Consider the following 27989-nt stretch of genomic DNA (forward strand, 5'->3'; position numbering starts at 1 on the left):
TCTTTCATCTGTTTTAGTCTATTTTTGTGTATGGTGTGAGGAAATGGTCCATTTTCATTCTGTACATGTGGCTGTCCAATTTTCCCAACACTATTTGTTGAAGAGACTGTTCTTTTTCTATTGGATATCCTTTCCTGCTTTGTCAAAGAACAGTTGACCACAGAGTTAAGGGTCCATTTCTTGGTTCTCTATTCTGTTCCATCGATTTTTGTGTCTGTTATTGTGCTAATACCACACTGTCTTGATGATTACAGCTTTGTAACAGAACTTGAAGCCCAGCATTGTGATGCGACCAGTTTTGATTTTCTTTTTCAACATTCCTTTGGCTATTTGGGGTCTTTTCTGGTTCCATATAAATTTTAGGATTATTTGTTCCAATCCTGTGAAATAAGTTGATGGTATTTTGGTAGGGATTGCATTGAATGTATAGATTGCTCTAGATAACACATTTTAACAAAATTTGTTCTTCCAACCCATGAGCATGGAATTTTTTTCCATTTCTTTGTGTCTTCCTCAATTTCTTCCATGATTTTTCTATAGATTTCTGAGTACAGAACCTTTACCTCTTTGGTTAGGTTTATTCATAGGTATCTTAAAGTTTTGGGGGCAGTTGTAAGTGGGATTGGCTCCTTAATTTCTCTTCTTCTACAGCCTTGTTGGTATATAGAAATGCAACTGATTTCTATGCATTGATTTTATATCCTGTCATGTTGCTGATTCCTGTATGAGTTCTAGAAATTTTGGGGTGGGGTCTTTTAGGTTTTCCATATGAAGTATCATGTCATCTGCAAAACATTAGAGTTCTACTTCTTTACTAGTTTGGATGCCTTTTACTTCTTTTTGTTGTCTAATTGCTAAGGCTAGGACTTCCAGTACTATGTGGAACAGCAGTGGTGAGAGTGGACATCCCTATCGTCTTCCTGACTTTAGGGCAAAAACTCTCAGTTTTTCCCCATTAAGAATGACATTCACTGTGGGCTTTTCACATTTGGCTTTTATGATTTTGAGGTATATTCTCTCTATCCCTGTGCTGTGAAGAGTTCTAATCAAGAAAGGATGCTGTACTTTGTCAAATGCTTTTTCTGTCAATTCAGAGGATCATCTGATTCTTGTCCTTTCTTTTGTTAATGTGATGTGTTACATTGTTTGATTTGCAGATGTTGAATCACCCTTACAGCCCAGGAATAAATCCCACGTGATTTCAGTGAATAACCCTTTTAATGTACTGCTGGATCCTATTGGCTAGTATCTTGGTGAGAATTTTTGCAACCATGTTCATCAGAGATATTGGTCTGTAACTCTCCTTTTCGGTGGGGCCTTTTTCTGGTTTGGGGATCAAGGTAATGCTAGCCTCATAGAAAGAGTTTGGAAGTTTTACTTCCATTTCTAGTTTTTGAAACAGCTTCAGAAACAGTAATTCTTCTTTAAATGTTTAGTAGAATTCCCCTGGGAAGCCATCTGGCTCTGGACTCTTGTTTGTTGGAAGGTTTTGATGATTGCTTCAATTTCCTTGCTGGTTATGGTTCTGTTCATATTTTCTATTTCTTCCTCTTTCCATTTTGGTAGTTATACATGTCTAAGAATGCATCTATTGCTCTATAATATACCTGAAATTCCTAAGACAGTAGATCCTAAACGTCCTCACCGGGAAAAAGAAATTATAATTATGTGACATGATACACATATTATGTATTAAACTTACACAGTATAGGGATGCCTGGGTGGCTCAGCAGTTGAGTGTCTGCCTTTGGCTCAAGGCATGATCCCTGGGTCCTGGGATCAAGTCCCACATCCGGCTCCGTGCGAGGAGCCTGCTTCTCCCTCTATGTCTTTGCCTCTCTCTCTGTGTCTTTCATGAGTAAATAAATAAAATCTTTTTAAAAAAACCTTACACAGTATAATGTTATACATCAATTTTATCTTAATAAAGCTGGAAATATTTTTTTAATTTAAAAGCACAAGAAGTAACACTACCCACCTACACAAAAGAGTGCTGATATAGAGAGCAACACTCCAGTATAGACAGCATACAGCTACAACAGTCCAGTCACAGAGAAGGGGATAAGTGCTCATTCATTTAACCAACTAACATTATTAAGCATCTTAAGCATCTGCTATACACCAGGCACTGTTCTAGATACTTGGGATACATTAGTAAACAAAATAAACACTTGTCCTGTGGAGCTTACATGACAGCAGCAACATGGACAGTGTAAAAAGAGGAATTCAAACTAGTTCAGCCGTACTCCAGGCTAATTTCATAGAGATAGAGAAATGGGAAATATAGCAAGACTCCACAGCACTTTTTGTACATTCCTTGTCATTTGTTCATAGATATAATTGTGTACATATAAAATTGCCATCCCATTGTGTTATCATTTATTTATCCATTTCATAAATATGTGCCTACTATTTTCCCAGTCCTTACTAGATTATGAGCTTTTGCTATCTTTATAAAATACTTAGTTAAATCACCCCTCAGGGTTATGACATATAGATACCTCAAATGGGTAGAATTTTCCTGACTATAAGGTCAAGATCCTGGCCCTTAGAGAAGATAAAACCCAGACAATGCCTTCCTAAAAATACTTCTTTGTGGAAGTTCTTTTTTTACCACAATTTTATACTTTTTATTGAAATCTCTTTCTTTCGGAAGACCTGGGTGGCTCAGTGGTTGAGCATCTGCCTTTGGCTCAGGGCATGATCCTGGAGTACTGGGATTGAGTCCCGCATTGGGCTCCCCGCAGGGAACCTGGTTTTCCCTCTGCCTATGTCTCCATCTCTCCATCTCTTTCTCTATGTCTCTCATGAATAAATAGATAAAATCTTTAAAAAAAGAAAAAAGAAATCCCTTTGTTTCTAAGAGGATGGCACAAGACTCTTCTAATGCCTCGTGCAATCACACTGATTCACATGTACGTTGAACGAGTAAATGATGCTCTGTTATTCCCAAGTCAAAAGAGTAATCCAAAACGAGGGTTTGTGTTACCAACATTTCTCTTTTTCTAATTGTCCAAACACTATTCTCAGGCTCACAAAACCACTGACTGAAGAAAATGACTATTCTATTCCAAAGTAAGGTGATAGTGGCATTTAAGGTCAAGGTTCTTTGAGTTCCATCTAGTTGGTTCTAATAGGAAAACCTCTTACTTTATATAGAATATTATAAAAATAAAGGTACCACCATAAAAAGAAAGAATGCAAGCCCAAAGATATGTTGAAAGTCCTCAGTCTCAGAGGAGTTATATGATATTTAAAAGAGTCTTCTCCATTATCTCTGGTAAAATTGCAATCCATTCTCATTAATTGCAATACTTATATTCTATGAAGTCTCAAAGACCACTGGATTAGTAAATGCTAAACCATTAGGGGAGTTAGGTTCCTATGAACCACTGATCATATTTTCCTCAGCCAAAATGCCATCTGTGTGACACAGGTTCATTCAACAAGCCATCTTTTCAGCATTAAAAATCTGCTTTTCCACATGACCTTTTTTCTGTATAACACCTAAGCAGATGTTTTTAAAATTCTTCCAAAACTTCCTGATCTGCAGAACCTACCTTGTCTGTAGGTCTAACACCTGTCATGCTGTAACACTTTTTATTTTTTAATTTTTTTAAAGATTTTATTGATTTATTTATGAGAGACATAGAGAGAAAGGCAGAAACACAGGCAGAGGGAGAAGCAGGCTCCATGCAGGGAGCCCGATGTGGGACTCAATCCTGGGACTCCAGGACCACGCCCTGGGTCAAAGGCAGGTGCTAAACTGCTGAGCCACCCAGGGATCCCCTGTAACACTTTTTAAAATGTGCAAACCAGTGAGCACTAACCATGAAGACTTTAACATTTTCCTTAGCGTGGGTGATGCAACTATATATTTCGCTGGGTTTCAATCTTACAACAGCGCTGTTCACATGCTTATTTATCAATCATCTCTCAAATCCACACATTTAGCCACTTTTTCCTCTTTTCCAAGCTTCATCAGACTCTACAGATGTTACGTTAGCACTTGGCACAGCAGCCTCACTTAAGATGAGCAAATTTCCTCTTCCTTTTTCTGAATGTACCATATTGTTGATTCATTTCCATTGAACTCACAGCCAACAGCACTATAACTCATCCCTAAATGAAGCTTATCTAATACACATCTTTCCTCTACAAGTCACATCACAGCCTTTCTGTGCTCAGGAGCACAGTATTTCCGTACTACACTTTGGAGCCATTTCAAACAGTGAAATCACCAACAAAAAAGCACAAAGATGCAAAACAAAAACAAAGGTAGAAACAAAAAAAAATTGCTAAATAGATGGAGGAAGGACACTTGCTCACAGTAGGTGAACTGAGAACTGAGAAGGCAGAGCATCACCTTATTTGACACTGGATGTTTGTGTGTCAGGTGAAAAATTTCCATCACTCTTCCAGCATCCACAAACAACTACAGAAGCACCCCAAATATCAATATTGAGTTTGTAAGCAAATTTTAGTGAGTAGGCTAATTTGCAAATATGGAACCAGCAAATAATGAGGATCAACTATACTCCGAAGTAAAGATGTTCTTTATATTTCAAAAGGAAGAGTTCCATAAACATTTAACACTGAACACACTATCAGCTGTCATTTAAGATGACATTGATATGACTGGAATTAAGGAGCCAAATCAACATTTCATCACCACATGCCCTGTATCCTTGACATTGAGATAAGAACAAAGGAAAACATGCTAATTGACTCAAATCTTAATTCCAAAGCATACCATACCTCTGCCTTCTAGGATCATCAGTTTGCATAGTACTTACATCCATGAACCAATAATTTGGATATCACTCCCTGAAAAACATGAAAAAAAAGTTTCTAGTCATCTACTTCCAGCTTCCTCAAATACACTGCTGTGTGATTGTTAATTTTAGGTCTAAAGTTTTCAAATCCTTTCTTGGGGGTATAATAAGTTCATTCAAAGAGCAACAAAGAGTAGTGGTTAAGAGCTTTGAAATCAGACCTGGGTTCAAGTTTATGGGCTTAACATACACACTGCGGACCCTTGGACAACTCACTTACCTTCCTTAAGCATTTCAGTAAAATAGGGATGATAGTACTTCACACACAGCGAGTGAGAAAATCAAATGTGATACTGTATAAAATGCCCCTAAGAACACAATAAGCATATGAAAATACTGGTTATTGTCACTGTATTGTGTAACATCCTAGAGAATCTGAGGACTTCAAGGATTTAGCTCCACAGACAATTTCTGTGAGAAAAGTTGGAAAAAACCTGAGACCCTATATTGTTCTTCCAACAGCACCATCACTTCTCAGCATTCAGAGAAGAAATTTTAAAATATTTTCCATTTCAACCCTCCTCAAATCCTGCAGATTCAAAGCTGCAGCTGTCTTGATGGAACTCTAAATGAACTGACTTTGCCACCTCTAGGTAAACAAAAAACTAAATTAAAGGGATCATCACATCCTTGTCATGACTATATGGTGAAGCTAAAAATCCATCAAAACTCTACCCAATTTCCCTTTCTTACAGCTTTAAGTCTCTTTATGGTACTTCCTTAAAGAACCAAACTTCTGGGCAGCCCGGGTGGCTCAGCGGTTTGGTGCCGCCTTCAGTCCAGGGCATGATCCTGGAGACCCGGGATCGAGTCCCACATCGGGCTCCCTGTGTGGAGCCTGCTTCTCCCTCTGCCTCTCTCTCTCTCTCTCTCTCTCTCTGTCTCTCATGAGTAAATAAACAATATCTTAAAAAAGCAAAACAAACAAACAAAAAGAACCAAACTTCTTTAGAGAGCCAAATGGTCCCACAACATTCCTCCAATCCAGTGTGAAAACTTGATAAATAAATCGAGATTGCTGCAACCAACTGGATCTAAGTCTCTCAGGTAGGCAGTTACTTAGAATTAAAAATCCTAAATCTTAGCCATCTTAGGTCACCAGAATTATCTCCTCTCTTCTCTGGTGTTTGCCTTTATATAAGGCATATGGTGTCTCTTTAAAACACCACATGGGCAAATTAAGCCATTTTTAAAAATTAAAATTGCTTGACTAAGTATTTATGATACTTCTTTTGAAAAAAGGTAGAATACTTTAGTCCTTTTCTCCTTGTTCTGAACTTTCTTCTTTTTGCTTTTCTTCATTATATGTCTCTTTAAAAGCTTAAAATAAGAAACTAAGTGTTATCTCTCAGAACTGTACTCTGAATTCAAATCACACTCAATGTTGAAAACATCCACAGGACTTTGAAAGGAAAATACTGTGTTCTGTACTTAAAAGGGAGTTTGCTATGTTTTACATGCTTAAAATATGATTTTTAAAAAGCCTTTTTTTTTTTTTTTTGAGAAAAGCTTTGTCCCTATTTAGCTATTTTCAGTGCTTTCAATGTTAAGACATGTGGTAATAGAAATCTAGAAGTTTCCATGAGAAGGGCCTCCTGAATACTACAGTCAAGAACATGGTCCTCAGCTCTACAGTTTTAGAAACCCAAGAATTAACACTATCTCAGTGTAGACTCAGTACCTACAGACTGATAAATCAGAGTGCCAACCTGGGTGGGCACCTGACTCTTGATTTTGGCTCACATCATGATCTCAGGATTGTGGGATGGGGTGCCAGGTTGGGCTCTGCACTCAGCACGGAGTCTGCTTGAGATCTTTCTCTCCCTCTCCTTCTGCCTTCTTCTCACCCCTGCTCTAAATAAATAAATAGATGATAGATAGATAGATAGATAGATAGATAGATAGATAGATAGATAGATAAAATCTTTAAAAAAATAAAGAATGCCAATGTATTCACCTACAGTGAAAAAACACTTGGCGATAAAGGGGAATTTCTCTTTCTCTCTCTTCAGGGATATCAGATCATAATTATAAAACTGTGCCATAAGTGATAAACCTAACAAGTAAATTAGAGATCAGTCAACAGCAGATATAGGCCTGAGTGCCTGTATCCAAAACCTGGCAAAGTACTCTCCTAACCCTTGCATATGACTGACTGCCAACCTCTGACTCTATAATAGGCTAACCTCTGTGTTCTAAGCTACTAACTTCCTCCAGTCAATCTCAAAATAACACAAAAGAAGATTTTTGCTTATAAAATTATAATTGTGTTCCAGACTACTTGTGAATATTCCTAAGGACATCTCAATTAGAGTTCAGGAAAATATGGTCAAAACCAGTGAAATTAATTTTGTATTAGCTGCGGGCCTGTTCATTCATTCATCTAGAAATGGTTATCAACAAGCATTTAATGAACACTCACTTATTACTTGCTACCATACATCAGCATTGAGCCAGACTTTGTGGGAGTCATCAAAGGAATGGAAGATAAATGACTACCCAAAAATAAAGATCAAGGGAACTCTTAACTATATACTAACAGACAGAATTCATAGAGGGTAAAGTACACTGCGGGCCATGCATAGCTAGATAGTTTTCCTATAAGGGGTAAGATTTCAGCAAGACCTGGAACGATGCATAGGATTTCAAAAGATAGAGAAACAAGCAACATGAGAGAGTCTATGTCAAAGAAAATGAATGCACTCAAAATAACTTTAGTCAAATATAGCCAATAAATGATCTGATCCTTTTCAGAGAGGGAAAGTTCTACTCCTATAGCAAAAGATTTAACTACTTCCGTCAACTATCAGTAGGCAGTTCTTCATTACTTACTATATTTTCCTTATGAACCAATTTATAACTTAAGTTAAATATATGCTTTTTTTTTAACAACCACACAATCAATGAAAGGGAATTAACATTCTTGAATACCCAAGGAAGCAGAATCTACTTCACTCAATGAATAGATAATAGTGATTTTGCGTTCAGAGGTGTACTACTGGGGCTTTTTTTTTTCCAGTATGGTAATCTATGAGTGCAAGTCCAAAGCTAGTTGGTTCCTCTGAAGAATGTGGCTTGCTTACAATCTACATTCTAATAATATAGAATGTATTATTAGAATGCTTTATTTGATGAGCAGATGCGTTCTTGTACACTGTAAATTTAACTCTCAAAAAAAGCTGTTGAGTTTTCATGAAATACTAACCTTTTATTAGTTTTGGATCTTCCCAAAATCTAAGAGAACACAAACATTTCAGCAGAGAAAAGGTAATAATAATATCCTGTGGCCACAGGGAAACTTCTGGTGAACTAAGTCTGAGAACACACAGAAATATGGTCAATAAGTCTCACACTGTCATGGATGTAGGTCTTGAAAAGCTTTTCAGACCTCAAAACAACTAGTTATCAGAGTCTAGAAGCAAAAATTATCATGTTTTACTATATTCAAAACATTCAGGTAATGCCTTTTATGTAAACATGCCATGTTTCTCCCTCACCCCAGCTCACAAAGAGAACAAGCCTCTGGAAAAAATTAACAGTTACTAGTAGTTCAGTTACAAGTATGTAAAAGTGATTCTAAAGTTTTCTGGGCTAATTTACTAGGATGCCAAGTGAATTATCTGTCCATGACCAAGATGGTAATTCATCCTTTAAATACACACAGATAAGTGATATCACACTCAGAGAGTATCTGAGATGCATTTTTAGTTGATTCCCAGCATAATCCCAGTGAAGATTGACAGTTGACATGTGTTAACTTCATTTTACTGATGGGGAAAGCAAAATGTACAAAATCCTATTATACCATCTTCTTTTTGTAGCCAGTGAGTGATGAGAACAGAATGCATATTTTCTGGTTCCCCATTAGGGATCATTTTTTCAACTGCCAGATCCCACTCAATTATAGGAATACTCAACACTCAAAACTTGATAACTCTGATTTCATTCCAACATTGAGGTAATCACATGCCATAATAATATGCAAGTATAAAACCACACCTCCAGAACAAAGCAAATTGCAAAAACTAATGGCAGTCCCGTAGAGTAAACAAGCCTTTAAAAATAGTTCTCAGACATCATTATATGTATTAAAATAAAGCTTGGATTAGCCCTACCCTTTTTAACAGGTGGTCCCATGCTTCCCCCTCCTAAATAAGTCTACATCAGGGTTTGTTTTGCTTTGCAGTTACCAAAAAAACTAAACAACTTGCAAACGCAGATAACAAGGTCACAATCTGATCAGAAAGGTGAGAATGGTTCAAAGGCAAGCTTACTTTTCCCTTAACCCTAACTTCCACTGCCATATTCTGTTCTCTCCTGAGTCTGTAACTTGACAACCACTAATTTTAGACTAATCCTTTGAATTTATACATGATAAAACTGAGGCCTACAGAATGTCCCACAGACACAATTAATTACAAAACAGGGAGAAGACAATATGAATCCGAATTCAGTATTTTATAGCATTGCCCCTTCTTGCCTTTAATAGATTAAGAGATTATTGTTACATAATTATGATCTATTCCCCCCAGCTTCTCCTGTCCTCCTCTTCTTCTGTACCATCAAAATAATGGTAATAATAGAGCTGAATTCTAAAAGTTTACATCCTGAATGTTTGTATGCCCTGGAAATAACACTAAAAGTTATTTCCATAGCTACCACAGAGCAGAGAATGACCTCATGCACACACTCACAGCTCAAAATCCCACACTGATGAATTCAGCTTTTTGTACATTTGTTACTTTTAGTAAAAGGACAAGCAAACAATGAGTTTAATCACTGGCAGTAGTGGTGCTACAGTGAATTAACTGAAGATAGACATTCATCCATTCATTAAAAAAAAAAAATACCTATTGGGTACTTAAAAGGTGATATGTATGTGAAATAATTAAATCTCCATAATCACTTATTCCAAACAAAATTTAACCATGATTCACAAAACCTGTATAAGTATAGCTCATATTCTACTTCTTATGCAAATATAAAGTAGCTATTCTACAATATTGTTGCACTAGCTTAACTCTTTCCATTTTCTCACTGAAAACTATAAAATATAACTTTCTATATAGTTTCACATTTGAAAATTATTGTGTTATTTTCATGTTCATCTTTAAGATGGTCCTTGGAAAAGATAAAATGAGAATTAAATTCTACTAAAAATATATTGTTCAGCTAATATTTTACCTGTCCAATATAGTCCAAATATCAGTATTAAATATGCTCTATAGAACTCTAAATCTTATTCAACCAGAATTTAAAGCTGATAGATTAAGAACTGAAATATTTGCCTTAAGAATTTTTTTCCTTATTAAAAATGACATTTCCCCATTATAGAGTATGTGGTCACAGTAGAATATTCAGGAAATAGATAAAAAGCATGAAAGGGGACATTTAAATTTACTAAAATACTAATATGCAGAAGTAAACACTGAAAACATTTGGTATTACATTTGAATGATTTTTGTGTTCTGTTGTCTCCCCTCCTGTAATATTGGTATTTTACCATGTTGTTAGATATTTTAAGAGAATGTGATATTTAATGACCACTTTGTCATATATTTAATTACAAACTACATTTTATTTAATCAATTCCTAATGTTGGATGTTGAAGGGACTCTCTTTTTCAGAGAGCTAAAACAACCACTAGTAGGAATACGGCCTCTACCACATATGACATCACCAACCTACAGTGTGCATCAGGGCTAGAGTCACATCCTTGGATCCTCTCTCATCCCCAGCAGGTTTAGAAACACTGTCATCCACATCAGATTTTTGAGAACATCCCCTCTAGTTCAGCAGTCTCTGACATTCCCTATAGAATGCTAGAGTCCGCATGTTTATTTGGAATGTCAAGGCAGACACTTGCAGAGCCTATTTTCAAATTCTTTACTGCTGGGCTACCATTTGCTTCAACAGTTGGTTTTTCTGAAACCCCAAATCTAAGGGTTTGTGAAGGCCTTACCCATGCATTACTGTCCTGGCCACTATTCATTCTTAAGTTGTCTTGAGCAACGTATCTCATTGAAAGCAATTAGCATACAGTCAATCCAACAACCACCAGATATGATGCCTGCCCTACTCTGGTACAGCAGACATCTTTTATTTCATTCCCAAGACCATATATGTACTGATTAAGAGCAGGAATGCCTGTTCAGGCCCTGCAAAGGGAGGTGATGAATGGTATGTCTGAATAGCCTGGTCTCTGGCTTGGTGTCATTGAAATGCCACACTCCTCACCGAAGTCCATTGATAAGCCTGACGGTGCTGAGCAACTTTTATCAGCAGACTTTATATCGGGGGACCCAAGCGGAAAGTTAGCACATGGGGTGTCCTGTCAGCAGAGAAGGCTTATGCCATTAGCAGATCTTAACAGAGCTTAGATTGTGGAGCCAAACAAAATTCTAGGTTGCTAAGTGCATAAAAGAAAAGGTTATAATGACTTCAATCTAAATAAAAATACTGTTTTGAAGGAACCAAAGAAATTAATCTTGCAGTCGACTGGTAACCAAGAAACACATATATTGTTTTACTACACTATTTTAGTACCATTTGGGGCAGTTTATTCTTCAGGCTATTTGAACTAAAGTGTACTGGGAATGATCTGGGGTATTACCATGAGGCAACTTGGGATTTTTTAATATAAAAACAAAAAACAAAACAAAACAAAAAAAACCACCCTGATTTCTCTGGAGAGCTCATCTCTGGGGAATAACTACACATTACAATGCCATAGGACTTGAAAATGTGAAACTATGTAAGAAAATAAGATGCCACGGGAATCCCAATTCATGAGACAAAATATGAAGAAGTTGTTCATAGAAATGTAATCCCTTGACATTTGTAAAGTACAATGTAAAGTAGAATGAAATATAGTTTTCACTCACTAAGATGGATACAAAATGAACTGGAAAAAATTCAATAGTTTTCTTTAGGGACCATCAAAACGATCATATCTTCCAAATATTCACCAGAGTTCAAGTCTAATGGAAAACATGTGTTAAAAGCATTTGATAAATAGATTTTAGTGCTCAATAAAGAAGAAATACAAAAAAATTGCCTTACTCTGAATATGTCTGTGAGAAGAAAAGCTTTGGACCTACTCCCCAGCCCATTTTTTTTTAATGTGAGAGTCAAAACTATATTTAGTTCCTTCATTTATTCTTGTCTATCATGTGCTGGAAATACCAATGAGAAAGAGAGTTCCTGGAAAATAAAACTTCAGGAGAAATTCCTGAAAGAGCAAGAGAAAGCCATGAAACAGGGGAAATAGTTACAATGTAACTTGAGTAACTACAAATTTAATAATCAATATGTGATGTAATTGTAGGAAAATCTCCCTACAAAAGTCATATTAGAAATAGTTTCTGCACTTCCAGGAAAAATGGTGACTTGGATACATGTAGGTAACTCTCCTGTTGAACATAAAATGGAGAAAAAGTGGCATCAGTAATAGAAAGTAGGGAAGAGTATCAAGATCATGCCAAAAATGTTAAGGAAGCACTCCTAGATATCATGTAAAGAGAGCACAGTTGAAGACATGGAGGATGTGGTAGGCAGAGTAATGGTTCCTCCCAAAGATGGCCATGTTCCTAATCCCTGGAATCTGTGAATATGTCATATTACATGAAAAATGGGAATCAAATTTGCAGATGAAATTAAGGCAACAACCAGCTAATCTTAAAATAGTGATATTATCCAGGTGGGCCTAATGTAATCAATCACAAGGGTCCTCCAAAGTGTCAGAGTGAGGCAGAAAGCGAGCGACAAAGAGTAAAAAGGGCTTGACTCTTCTTTGCTAGCTTTGAAGATTAAAGAAAAGGACCCCAAGCTAAGGAATGTAGGAAGTCTGTAGAAGGTGGAAAAGATGAAGGAACATTTCCTCCCCAGAGTCTACAGAAAAGAATATGGTCTTGAGTTGATTTTAGCCCAGTGAGATATTAGGAGACTTCTGACTCCAGAACTATAAAATAACACATTGGTGTTAAGTCACTAAGTTTGTGGTAACTTGTTTTTGGTGGCAATAAAAACTAATACAGAGGCCTCTTAAGAAAGTGGCATAGAAATAGGTCAAGGAGAGCCTGAAAACAGCAGAAGAGTTCTTTTAAAAACTCCTGATTGTGAGGAGCAGGTTCTTTTAACAAGACAGGATCTTGAAAAAGAAGTACACCACTTGTAAAGTCCCTTTGCCACTGGAATCAGCAACATTCAAAGCAATTGTGACAAAAGGTCTAAGAGCTTATACGAATCCATCAAAGACAACCAAGAACAAGGTGAGGATTCTCCAAGATTGAGGTGGAGGGTAGGCATTTGTAACTAGACGTGTATGGTCACATCATAAACAAGAAGAATAGGAACAGATATCCATGTAGCTGGTGCGGAGTGACCCAACAGAAAGATGGGTACAGGACACAGGCTCCTCCTGTAGCCTTCTTCATCTCAGGGAAGCCAATCTCATCCTTATTCAAAAAGAAAGAAAAGAATGTTCCCCTAACTGGGATTGCCCCAGAGCTGCAGCCTCCCTTCCCACAGCCCTCCTCTGGCAACCCAGAAACTGAATAAATGTGTAAATTTATATACACCAGACACTGGATATATGAAAGGAGATAGCAAGAAACCGCAGACACAGCTCCCACACTCTTTATGGGATTGGACAGCCTGCTCTTCATTCAGAGATAGAAAGACAAAAATCCCCATACACAGAAGAGGAAGACAACAGCCCACAAGGCCCACAAGAAGAGAATAATACTGACGAAGGCATTACAGAAAAAGAGAAATATTGATCAGAAAGGTACTCTATGCTTTCAAAATGCAGCGTATGACATAAAATGTGAGATGAAGAAACAGAATAAAATGAAAAATGGCTGTGAAGGAACAGTAGACAAATATACCTCCAAGGAAACACATTTTTATTTAGACATGAAAATATTCATTGTAAGAGAATGAAACAGAAAATTAGACGGAAGGAATGATACAGGGGACAAAAAAACGAAGACCCAACATAAAAATGATTATTATTTTTTTAAAAAAGAGTTTCAAAGAAATGGAAAAGAAGTAACTGAGATGTAGTCACCAGATATGTTCCTGAACCGAAAAAGACAATGTGCAAAAAAACGAGTCTAGCATAGATGAGCTAATGTTACTAAAGAAAGGCAAGCCTTCAGATATATCCCAGAGGAAGAAACTTAAATTCCAATAATAAAGAGACAACACAACCGGAATCCAGGCAGAGGAAAAGAGTTGATCTTAGGTTTCTTTTCCTCAACCTTAAAAAACCAAATGACAGGGTACCTGGGTGACTCAGTGGCTGAGCTTCTACCTTGGGCTCAGGTCGTGATCCCGGAGTCCCGGGATCGAGTTCCGCATGGGGCTCCCTGCCGGGACCTCCTTCTCCCTCGGCCTGTGTCTCTGCCTCTCTCTTTCTCTGTGTCTTTCAGGAATAAATAAAATCCTTTAAAAAAAAATGACAGTGGGGCAATGTCTACCCTACAGAACTTTTAGGAAAAAACTGGGGTCCTACAATCTTATAATTAGCCAGATTGTATGACCAGTCATTCATGTACAAAGGCATTGAATGACACAGGCAACTAGATCAGTCTGATCCACAGAAGTGCAGGGACCTTGTACCCCCTCCTGTAGCCCACCCAGCCGCCCCTGCTCCCTGGAAGTTCTGAGAAACAGCAATCTCACCTCCTCTCTTATTTAACACGGAGTTTCAGCCGGTGCAAGGGAACGAACCTGCTAATACCCTGACGTCAGGCTTCTCCCTCCAGAATTGTGAGCAAATACATTTCTGAGTCCCACACTGGCCTCTCCGCAGGGATCCTGCTTCTCCCTCTGCCTGTGTCTCTGCCTCTCTCTCTGTGTCTCTCATGAATAAATAAATAAAATCTTTAAAGAAATGCAATCAGTGGCCTGCCTCATCTTTGCTCACCTGTAACTCAGTAAGAATATCCTTTCTCAGCTTCTCTCACTCGCTCGCTCTCTCTCTGCCTGACTCGTTTCGGAACTCAAGGTCCATGCTAAAAAGAAAATTGTTCTTCTAGCACCCTGGAAAAGCAGTATACAGTGGGCCTTGTGCTTTAATCACCACCTCAGTCATATTGCAGCGGGAGAAAGTAAGAACTGTGTATCATCGGTGACATTCTACATTAGAGGAAATATGATATCCACACATGTTATATAGTTGAGCACAGGGATAAGAATGCTAGCACTTGTGTTTATAGTTAATACTGTTACTAATGATGTTGTTTTAAGCATTCTTGTCTTGAGAAGATTGAAGAGCTGGGAGATGAGAGATGATCTAACTCAACAGAGAATTACATAAGGAGTTATGCTCATTTATCTTCAGTTCAAAACCGAAAACAGTGTAATTGATAAATAACACAAAATAAGCCATTTAAAATATATGTAAATGTTTAGAAAGGATAAGAAACCACACATGTAAAATCTTAGGAATGCAAATATCTGACTTCATAAAAGATTTAAATGTAAATAGAATAGTATGTAAAATTTTATGATAAAAAAATGAGAAATTGATATGAATTTGATTAATTTCTAGGAAAATTCAAATAAAGCTAAAAAATCCAATAAAATGAATAATAATATATGGCTATCAACCTAGACATTCTAGAAGCTGAAATTAGTATTTGGAACATTCTCAGAATAAATGTAAACTCCTCAGTCTCACTAATCTTCCCATTTCCAATCAATCACCAAATATTGATGCTACTTTCTAAATCTCCATCTCACATACCTGTCCCTCTTTTCTGCTATCCACACCTGCTGCTTTATCTCAGGCTCTCATTAGCTGCTTCAGTACAAGGAGTTCAGTTCACATTTCTCCAAACTCAGCAACTAGCAAAGGACCTGGAATTAGAGAGGAAGTCAGAAAATGTTTGTCAAAGGACCATGATGAAGCTGTCACGAACCAATCATAAGATACAGGTTGTCTTCTGGCCTGGCGAATTTTTTTTTTAAGATTTTATTTATTTATTCCTGAGAGACACACAGAGAGAGGCAGAGACATAGGCAAAGGGAGAAGCAGGCTCCCTACAGGGAACCTGATGGAGGACTCCATCCGGGGAGTCCGGGATCATGACCTGAGCCAAAGCTAAACACTCAACCACTGAGCCACCCAGATGACCCTGGCTTGGCAAATTTAATTGGTAAATGCATCCCTTCTGTATCTAATAGACATTCTCTGTCTAACAGAGACAATGAAGAAAGGCAACAGGGCATCCATCTGGCTATGACTTAAGGAATCTTTAAATCTTAAAATCTCAGAGTCTGTGCCATTCACGACACAAGGAAGATTAGATACAGCATGCTCTAAGGAGTCACCAGGGTTCAAAATATCTTGGTTCCCCTAGTGAGACTATGAATACTTTGAGGTAATAGTTTTATTTCATATCTCCCCTGTGCCTTACACTGTAGATAGCATGGGTAAAGAAGTCCTTGGCCTCTCAATGGGCCTTACATTAAATCCCCTCTATCCCGTTTAAGACTATAACTCCAGATATTTCTCCTCTTTCCAACATCATCAAATTTTGGCTTTCTCTCTCTGGATCATTGCCATCAGCATACTATCATGATGGTATTTCTCAAATCTTTAACCAGACGCACACACACACACACACACACACACACACACACCTTCTCTTACTTCTTATTTCACTTTCCCACTAGCAACTACCTTATGTCTTTGCTTTAAAACTTCTTTAAAGAGTCATCCCTACTGCTGTTTCCAACTCCTCCCCTTCCACTTTCTCTGAGGCACACCTAGCAGGCATCCTCTTCACATCAGCAGAATGCTTTCCCTGAGGATGCCCATGACCTCCATAGTGCTCATTCCAATGGGAAATTCTCCAGTCCCATCCTACTGAGTGATTGGTCAGCAGCATTTGACACAGTTGTTCTGCTGTTTGCCTGGTTCCAGGAAACATGCTCTCCTACTTTTCCTCTGCCTCACTGATCTTCCTCCTCAGTCTCCTTTCTGATTTCCTCTCTTCCCTTTGACTTCTCCATGGTTGACTGACCCATAACACACACATCTCTTCTTTATGTACACTTACTCTGGTGATTTAACCCAATATCATGGTTGTAAACACATGCTGGAACCCCTACATTTATATCCCCAGCACAGAATTCTCCTTTCAACTCCAGATTTATACAAAATTGTCTACTTTACACCTTCGCTCAGATTTCTAATAGATGTATCACATCCGAGATATACAAAACTCAACTCCTGATCCTTCCCCTCAAACATATTTCATCTGTAGCCTTCTTCATCTCAGGGAAGCCAATCTCATCCTTATTCAAAAATTATTGCAGTCAAAAGACTTAGAATCTTGAGATACCTGGATGGCTCAGTGGTTGACTGTCTGCCTTTGGCTCAGGGTATGATCCCAGAGGTCCAGGATCGAGTCCCACAATGGGCTCCTTGCATAGAGCCTGTTTCTTCCTCTGCCTATGTCTCTGCCTCTCTCTCTGTCTCTCCCATGAATAAATAAATAAAATCTTAAAAAAAAAAAACCTGAGACTCTTTCTTAATTATCTTAATCACACACCCCACATCAGTTCCATATTCAAATCCTGTTGGCTCTCCTTCCAACCTGTGTCCAGAATTTGACAGCTTATTCATCTCCACAACTCACCATCCTAGTCCATGTTACCAACATCTTTCACTTAAATTACTACAACAATTTCCTACCAGGTCTCCTTTGTATCTTTGCCCTTCTACAGTCTACTCTCAGCATAGCATCCAGAGCAGTCACCTTTCTCTCAGGATTCTCTGTGGCTTGTAGATTCCATTTCACTCAGGATAAAATCCATAGGCCGAAAACAGCCTCAAGGCCCCACAAGATCTGCCTACCCCTATCATTTCTCAGAGCTCAGGGCCTGCTGCTCTCCCCTCAGCTCACTCCTCATTCATCAGAAATTGTCATGGAACCACTGCTTACTTCAAGGGAGCCTGGGAAATCAAGCTCTGGGCACACTGCCACCTCAACGAAAATAGAGATGAATAAATATCAGTGAGGCAACCAGCAGTGTCATATACACAATTATCTTATTTTACAAGCAACAAAAAGTCTCAGAGAAGTTCAGTGATTTTGCAAGAAAGTTCAGTATCTATTTTAGAAAGTAACTTAGCTAGAAAATTGTCAACTAGAACTCAAACCCAGGTCTGACTCCACATCTTCTTAGCTTTTCTATGACATCGGGCAACCTCCTTCATTTAATAGAAAATTACAGGCCTTTGAATGACTTTGAGAAGAAAATTGGTTCTCTCAAGCTGTCTAGCCTCAAATAGTCATCTCATAAATGTTTTTGATGATGATTAAAATTTTATTTTCAGACACTGTCTATCTGTGTCAGAATGAGATTTTTAAAAACTCATTTTAAGTATGTATATGTTTCTTCTCTCAAGAGTCATAGGAGTAAAGTTTAACAAATATTTGTTTGAATTTTAACAAAACTTTAAATCAGTTTTTCTCAATCTAGGTTACATAGTCTATTCTTCTATGGAACTTTTAAAATTACAGATTCATTTATATATTTAAATTTTATTTTTAATTATACTATAATTAACATACAGCATTACATTAGTTTTTAGTGTACAATATAGTGATTCAACAATTCTATACATTACCCAGTGCTTATCATGTTGTGTACTCTTAATCCTCTTCTCTTATTTCACCCATTCCCCAACCCACCTCTTCTCTGGTAACCATCAGCTTATTCTCTATATTTAAGAGTCTGGTTTTTTGTCTCTTTTTCCTGTGTTATTTCCTAAATTCCAAATATGAGTGAAATAATATGGTATTTATCTTTCTCTGACTTATTTCACTTAGTGTTATACCCTCCAGATCCATCTATGTTATTGCGAATGACAAGATTTCATTCTTTTTATGACTAATATTCCATTGTATATATACCACATCTTCTTTATCCACCCATCTATTCATGGATACTTGGATTCCTTCCATGTCTTCTCTATTGTAAATAATGGTGCCATAAACATAAAGGTGCATATATCTTATTGAATCAGTATTTTTGTATTCTTTGGGCAAATACTCAGTAGTGGAATTATGGATCATATGGTAATTCTGTTTTTAATAAAATCACAGATTCTTGAGTCTTATATACAGATTCTGATCTGGTGTATTGGGGGAGTCTAAGACTGAGCATTAAGAAAAAATAACTTCCCTTATCATTTTACCATAAAGCCAAATTTTAAAATCACAAGTTTAGTTAAATAGCCTTAATAGCTCCAATCTCCTATTCAGAGACTGCAGGCATCCTCATGAACTGATGGCTACATTTCTCTTGCTTGTCTCCCATCACTTCTATCCTTAGACTATATGCCATAGACTGAATAAAGTATGGCACTTCCCTGCCACTGCTGTAAGGTTTCATATTTCTATCCTAATTTCAATGTAGCTGCTTTGAATGCTTTACTCTTCTGACACCCCATCATCTTATAGCCAAACTATTTTTTCCATTAAGATTCATCATATACATCACTGTCTCTGTGGGGAGACCTCCCTTTTGGCCTTCACTGCGCTGTTACAGAAGCTGCTAGAGACCACCAAAGATTGCTGTCTCTCTTCTTTATGAAGATTACATTGATTTTTCTTAGAAGTAGCTGCCAATTTTCCAGCCATCACACATCAAGGTAAAGCCATATAACTGGTTCTAGCCAATGGGATATGGGCGTAAATGGCATGTATCGTTTCTAGAAAGAAATCTGAGAATCAGGGGAAGGATTCCCCATGAATTCTTCCCTTTACCTACTGGCTGGACAACCTCCACAGAAACAGTTCCAATCTCTGAGTCATTGCCTAGAGGAAAGACAACCAGCAGAGCTGCCTGTTCAGGGCAATCAGGGTTAGATGTTATGTGAGAAAGATAATAATTTTTCTTTGTATTAATCCCCTAGGATTTGGAGTTCTTTTTGACAGTAGTTCCCTATTTTATAAAACATGAATTTTGCCCTCTACTTAATTTAATACCTGCTTTGCAGAATAATATTTATTTCTTTACATGTCTGCCTCCCTTACCTATTTGTAGATTCCTGGTACCCTGGGTCCAGGAATCTGAGTAGGCACTTGATTAAAGTCTGTTGAATTGAAATCCATTAGGAGTGCTAAAGGATGCTTACAGAGCCAGGGCTACAGTACAAGTCCATAAGATTCTATCTCCCACCGTGGATCTATGGTGCCCAAGAACTGTCTTTCCTTTTATGAACACAGCTATTCTACTCCATATTCAGGACACTCTAACCCACCAAAGTCTCTCCTTATCAAAATAACCAAGTTGATTCTTTATCACCTCTACCCTGTGTGTTATATATATAGCTATCTAAATTTGTGGGGATACCATGCTTTTCTCTGTTGGATCAATAAATTCTAGTAACTAGTGAAATTTTATTCATTTTTTAGTGAATTCTCAGCAAAATGAGTCCCTAAGTACCCATGAACACAGCATGAACATAACATTTTATTAATAAAGAACTTACTTCTAGCTCTTTATGTGCCCATTTTCCCTATTAGTCTCTGCAAGAGGGCAAGAGCCTCTTGTACCCTTGTGTCCTTAGTAGCTACTTCATGCTTTACTCTGGACATTAATGTGTTTTTTAGTTGAACAGCATGAAGCATTTAAGAAGAATTTAACTAAAAGATTTTGATTGCTCTCTAATAAAGATTATTTTCTATAGGAAATTCTTAGAACCTTCTCTAATCAGATTGAACAGTTGTTAAAGCATAATTGCTTATTTATTTATATACACAATTGTGTCCTTTCAGGAAAGTGCCAAAGACCTTTGTTGACCAGTAAGAAAACCTTGACTTCCTAGACTATAGAGTGTGTTTTTATCACTATATGTTTAAGAGATGGTCCTAGTTGTAGCTTTCTTTATCATTAATAGGAACTAAGCTACTAAATATGGCTTTCCCATGGCCTCAGTCTCAAATGAGTTAGTAGCCTATTCCAAAAGCAACACTCATCTTCTCTGAAAATTACCTAATGCATGAGAAAGAGAAAATAACAACAACAAAAAAAAAAAGTGGGAAAGAACGTCCTCAGCACGTTAAAAATTAACACACTTGATTCCCTAGATGTGCTTGACAAATTTGTAGATGTAGGTTTTGGAAGCTATTAATTATAGACTTGGCTTTAAAAATACTGCTTATCTTGTTTTTCAACCTACAGAGTAGCCATATTACAATTTTAGAACATATAAGTTATTTTCAAAGCTGCACATCTTGAATGATAAGTACTCTTACTTAGCTTAGGAATCTTTACTGTATTGTTCCCAAATTCTTTGCATTCTAGACAGGCTGAGAGGTCTCAAGAACTATATTTCCCTCACAAGGTACAAGCTAACTGCCCATCCAGTCTAATCATGTTGCCTTTTCACTATTAAAGATTAAGTTATTGGGCAGCCCCTGTGGTGCAGCGGTTTAGCGCTGCCTGAACCCAGGCATGATCCTGGGGACCCCGAATCGAGTCCCGCGTCAGGCTCCCTGCATGGAGCCTGCTTCTCTCTCTGCCTCTCTCTCTTTCTGTGTGTCTCAATAAATAAATAAAATCTTTAAAAAAATTAAATTATTAAAGATGTGAATCTGACATCTTTATCTCTATCCCTGCATTCCTCCCTGGCTTTCAAACCTCACAATCATTGCTCATTTTTATGACCAAATTAAAACGTGTGTCTGACTTAATGATCAGACACTAGAACTGTTGTTAACTTTAATCTACACCACACCCTGGGTTTCTTAGAGCCATTCATTAAAATTGCTCTTGGTGGTCTTTATTATTAGATCTCCAAGTTTCAAATAGAGAATCTATGAATTCAGAGCACACATTTAGGATTATTAAAATCAAAGAAAAATGTGACTACAAATTTGCCAAGTCGTCCTGACTTTGGCTCAACTGGATCAGCAGCCCTCTGTCAGAAAACCAAGCTTATGAAGAGTACAGCCCATATTTCGGAGGAATCTGATTTGAGTTTAGCCTGTCAGAATGATGGGGAGGTTTCCAGCTTGTTGTAAAAAAATGTGTTGAAAGATAGTGTTTGATCATTTACGGTACCCAAAGCCAACGTTATGAGAAAATTTCTTTATTAGGCAATAAGGAGCAGATCCCAAGATTCACTGAGACAGAGAGAGTATCCCACAAAGAGCCATATTTCCTTAGCAGATATTTAAGACAACATATAGGGAAAGAAAAGATATTGTTTAAGCATGACATGGAATCCACACACAATCAAAAGTGGCTGAATCAAAACCAGTAGGCTTAGAATCTGGTCTGAGTCCAGCTCACTGGTTCTGATGAGAAGGGCAGCCTTGTCTCAAGTCCTGCACCTGTACTTGGCATACCTGGATCCTTTAGGGCATTGACCCTCAAGAAGGCCAACACTAGCAGACTATCTGATGGCGTGAGGGCATGTTAACATTGCATATTCCTGGGACCAACTACAAATCAACCCAATCAGAAAAATAGATCCACCTTTAGGAATGGAGACTTTAGAATCTTGATTTTTATAAATAGTCCAGATAATTCCTATTCAAGTAAACACTATGCTGGTGCCAATCTTAACGTTAGGCAGAAATTAAGATCTAGGGACAGAACCTAAGATTCTGAGACTCAGCATCATCACCCTCATCAGCATTCTCACCCTGACTTGGTGGCCCAAGTCTGAACAAAGGGTGTTGCCTCTTCACTGAGATAGAGCCTCCACTTTGTGTCCCAGTTCAAATAATTGGGATTTTGCCTTATTCCTTCATAACTACCTGCTTGCAACCTACCTAAAACTCTGGGCCCCTTAGGAGGTGAGTCCTATGGCCTGGGCCTAGAAGACTGTCCTTGAACTGATCTGTGGCTGAAGTCTGCCCCCCTAATGACTGGCCTGCCTGCCCCTGGAAACAGGAATTACTGCTCCAGCATTTTCCTTCACTATCTACCACTCACCTTTTAGAATTATTGGTGCCTTGTATTCTTGCTCCTTCTCCCAAATCAAGACTACCACCTGTTGCCTATCCCCCAGAGGCTTTAGATGCCATAAATTGGACCACCTTTTCTTTCCTCCTGGCTTTGTGCCCCCAGGACCTTCTTAACTAAGGCATGAGTCAAGTTTTTTCTTATTCCTCATCCAATTACAGTTATCTGGGCCATGTCTAGCCATATCTCCAAGTATGTAAGATACTTTCTAAGGGAACTTTCAGCTACAAAACTCTGTAATACTTTGACTTAAGGTCCTTGAAAATATATGGCAATGTGTAGCAGGAAAGGGATGTGTTAATGAGTGAGTATTTCAAGTTTTCCCATGTTCCTCCAGATTGGAAGAGACAAGGCTACTGGAATGTAAAGATGAACAAAATGACAGACAAGCCACATAAGCACACCCCAGGGAGTCAGACTACACAGACTATAGAGTTAAAAGTTGGATAACCAACTGTGTCAGTGTCCCTGGGACTGAGGGGATACTGGGCATGAAATGTTCATTGCAAAAGTTAGAAAAGTTCCTGACAAACCAGGATAATTTGGCCAGTCTAGAAGTTGAAATTGTTGGGAGTGCTGCCAAATCAAAGATTCAGAATACGAAAGAACTATAGCAAAAAGAAAAGGAAAGTAGATTTCGTTAATGTATTTTGAGAAAATAAATAAATGTCAATATTTCTTTTAATTACTCAAGACTGTTAGACTATACTTGTTTGATTATAACTTATTCAGAGAGTAGTTCACATGGGCCCTAGCATTTGTGTTAGTTACCTATTAACGAAAGAAAACACATTAATATTATCAATATTGTCAGATATTTGTGGAAAAATTACATGCCAGCCACAAATTGAAGTGTTTTACATAGATTATCTCAAATTATTGTTGCAACAACAACCTGGGTTTGATCCCTATCCTGCCATCTATTAACTGTGTCATTTTTAAGATTTATTGATTTATTTCAGAGAGAGAGAGAGAACATGAGTGAGAGGGGCAGAGGAAGAGAGAGAGATCTCAAGCAGACTCCATGCTGAGCACAGAGCCTGACACAGGACTTGATCTCATGAACTGAATTGAAAAATATGATCAAAATTCATATTTTTTGGATACTGCTGGTATTCATATTCTAACCAAATCTTAATTATTTCTCACCCTAATGAGAAATTCCAGAGTCAGACGCTTAACCAACTATGCTACCCAGGCAACACTTAACTATATAATTCGTACAAATAACTTAATCTCTCTAAACCTCATCTGTAAAATGAGGACAATAATATCTATTTATCAGGGAGATTTCAGGATTTAGTAAGACAAAACATGTGCTTAATAGATTTCCTTGCAGATAGTGAAGGATCCATAGATGGAACTCCTTTCGATTTTATTACTGTTATTATTATTATTATTATTATTATTATTATTACTATTACTACCTAGTAGTACCACTACTACTTGCTACTACTGCTATAACTACTGATACTATTATACCTACATCATTATCATCATCATCATGCCAGGTCATACAGTAGTCAATTGCAGAAGCAGGCTTAAATTCTAGTTCTCTAACTTATCATGATGACACATTTTCCTCCTTGTTATAGAAACATTAAAACCCAACCTGAGAAAGCATTTAATAAAGATCCTTGGCATCCAAAAGTTTCTTTGTAATATGGCCACAATGGTGCAGATAAGAATGCACAAAAATTTAAATGCACACAGCACAAAGAAACGAATTCAAAGCCATGGAATCTTAGGCAGTAATGATGTGTCTTTGGAATATTCTCCAAGTAAAATATAAAACAAGTACATTTATTGGGTTTTGGTTTATTTTTTTCTTCTTTTGGCTTCTGTAAGTGCACAATGAACACATGGATGACAGTCAATCCTTCTGGATTTTGCAGTACAGATTTGAAAGTGTAATAACAGATGTCAACAAGCTAACCCAACAGAACTCTAATTTTCTGGAACTGCATTTCTGTACAAGTTAACAAAATAATAGACCTAATGCACTTTTAGCTTTGTGATTACTGACACGGTATTGTAAGAAGCCATCTTGCCTCTCTCTTCCCTATTTGACATAATAAAATGTTATTAACATATGTTCACATGTACAAATATCTCTAAATAAGAGTAAATGGAGGAACAGTTTGCAACACTCTCTTCTTCAAACACAAATGATTCCAATAGTCATTTTTATTACACAAGTAAGATACGCTATTAGTGAGAAAAATAAGTTAAAACAAGAAAATTTAAATCACCCATAATCCAACAACCTAAGATAACTACTGTTGATACTTTGTTGTTTATATTTCTTACTTCTAAGCAAATAAAAACTCATACACAGTTCATACACAAAATTTTTAATGTGCTAAATTCTAATCTTTTTCCTACAGCAAAATGTAGTAAATATTTTCCCATATATTTTGCATACAATAATTATATTCTACATCATGGTTTTATTTTTTTTAAGATTTATTTATTTATTTATGATAGACAGAGAGAGAGAGAGAGAGAGGCAGAGGGAGAAGCAGGCTCCATGCTGGGAGCCTGACGTGGGACTCAATCCCAGGACTCCAGGATCGCGCCCTGGGCCAAAGACAGGAGCTAAACCACTGAGCCACCCAGGGATCCCCATACATCATGGTTTTAAATAATTGCCTGAAATTTCATTATGTCAATGCACCAAAAGGTACCAGTCATACCGCTGTTCATAGATTTTTGAGTTGTTTACATTTCCTTGTAATGGAAATTGTTGCTGTTATACACAATTCATTTTTTAAACATCCTTGTTTATACACCTTGGCACAGTTGTCAAAGCATATTTCCTTAAACATTAAAAATTCTTAGAAATGGGATTATGAAATCAGAAACTGAATATTTTAAGGCTTCTTAATATGTATTTTATAGTAAGTACTGTGCATGTATTTGTAAACACATACATAAATATTGCCATATCAACAGAACCAGTCATCTGGTTTACACTCCTAGCAGCAGGTATAAACCATCTGTCCCATTGCCCTTTACAGCTGAGTGAGCCAGGGGGTTTGCCTAGGGGTCATAGTCTCCAAGAGAAAACGTCTATGAGACCCTCTCGTCTGTGCTACCCTTATAACCCAAACTCCAGTTTTTGTGAGGACTTCCCACCCAACTGGTTGGTTGAATAGCTGCTGACAATGTCCACATGTCCCGTGACGTCACAAGCTAGCAAAGAAAACATTCAAAAATAACAAGGCAATTGAGAATTGCTAGACACTATTAGAGAGGAAAGTTTTGATTGTTAACGCATATCTGTTTTGTCTTTACAAGTGGGACAGAAAAAAAGGATGGGTCACATTTGACAAATAAAAATATTTTTTCCTCTGAGAAACACTGAAAAAAAGAAGAGAAAGAATCATTACAGATTTGTAAAATCTGCTATGAATTTCCTGCCAGTTAGAGTAGGACATTAAAATGACAAAGGGTGGGGCACCTGGCTGGCTCAGTGAGTGGAGCATGTGACTCTTGTTTTGGGGTTGTGAGTCTGAGCCCCACATTGGGTGTGGAAATCACTTAAGAAAAAATCTTTTTAAAAAATGACAAAGAGCAAAATTTAAAACAAATTTCTCTCATTACTGGAAAACAACATTTTTTATCATTTCCTAACTGGAACATTTAAAAACTAAAACCCAAATGTATCAGTGTATATAAGCAACAGAACAAGACAGGGCATGTCTTCCTCAGGTTGCTGCTGGCTATGTACTGAAGGAAGCTACTGCGTGCTTCTTACTGGGCCCCTCTGGCCTCTGCTGGGGCCTACAGAACAGAAAAGAGAAGGTCCAGTGAGTCAGAGCTGGGGAGACACAGACATGTACTCATGATTGTCAAGGATGCAGGTTTAGAGAAGGCAAGAGTGCCATACACACTTGGGGCAAGCTGATAGATAAAAGTACTGGTTTCTATATCATAGGTCATAAAAGAGGATTTTCTTAATTATTTTACAAACAGTTGCCTCGTGCTTACTACAGGCTTTCCCAACTGTCACTCATTTCATCCTGTGACAAATCATCGTTGTGTTCCTATGGGGAAACTGAGGCTTACACAGAGTAAACATCCTGCCTAAAATAATAACAGATCATAAGTGAAAAAACTAGAATTTGGACCCAGGGATGCTGGCTCTAAAACTCTACATTCTTAGCCCCATCAGATGCCATCTATTAGGATCAGTTTTAGAGACACGGTAGGGCTGAAATGTCTGAAGACTAAGGTTCAAGTTCCAGGACCACTTCCTATTAGCAGTTCTAAGAGACCAAGGGGCATTTGATTTCTCTAAGGCTCAGGCTGCTAAAAACAGGTGAAATCCACACTTGGCTCTATCCTTATCCTCTCCGTTGGACCTGTGACCTAAGCCCACCCGCATGGAGAGCTCAGCACACCTTTAAGTTCCCCATCCCACCCTGCTTCTCCTGAATTTGAGCCTACATTTTTGCTCGCAATCCAAAAAATTCTTATTCATAATAAAGTGTGATAATTATTCCCCTAGAGAAGCTTTTGATATAAAAACATCAGAACAAAAAAAAAAATGCTGTTTTTCTGAACATTTTGTACGGCATATGGAGGGGAGGAAAATACATTACATATATTAGAGAGAACCACTTAAAAGTTCCCCATAAATATTCCCATTGGTGGGCGCCTGGGTGGTTCAGTCAGTTAAATGTCTGCCTTCAGCTCAGCTCTTGATCCCAGAGTCCTGGGATGGAGCCCCAGTGGGCTCTCTGCACAGCAGGGAGTCTGCTTCTCCCTCCCCCTCTGCCTGCTGCTCTGCCTACTTGTGTGTGCATGCACACACATCCTCTATCTGTCTCTGTCTCCCTCTCTGTCAAATAAATAAATAAAATCTTAAAAAAAAAAAATCCCCATTGGTCCCTTAGCTCCATAAGGCCAGGTGGGGAACTTTCTACATGATTTCTTTGTCTCAGTTCCCAGAGCGGATAACTATCTTCTCTCCTGAATTTCCACATAGGCATCTTGAAGGTAAGATCTTTAAGATCTCACTTCTTTCTTATAAAATGTAAAAGAACCTATTTATTTGTAAATTATTTAATCACTATATGGCTCCAGTGAGATGATGGATGTGAAAATAGCTCATAAAAATGAGGTACATCAGCAGAAGGTATAGCTGAT

The 27989-nt window shown here is 37.7% G+C and overlaps 1 long non-coding RNA gene across 1 annotated transcript in view; it reads right to left on the reverse strand.

The window, feature by feature from the left end:
- Window positions 1-27989, reverse strand: part of LOC140603047 (uncharacterized) — a 246415-nt gene that overhangs the window by 212642 nt on the left and 5784 nt on the right. Inside the window, exon 3 of the long non-coding RNA XR_012006094.1 lies at window positions 15589-15701. This is a non-coding gene — a long non-coding RNA (uncharacterized lncRNA). The remainder of the gene's footprint in view (window positions 1-15588; window positions 15702-27989) is intronic.

This window comes from Canis lupus, chromosome 13, assembly GCF_048164855.1.
Source record: "Canis lupus baileyi chromosome 13, mCanLup2.hap1, whole genome shotgun sequence".
Taxonomy (NCBI): Eukaryota; Metazoa; Chordata; class Mammalia; order Carnivora; family Canidae; genus Canis; species Canis lupus.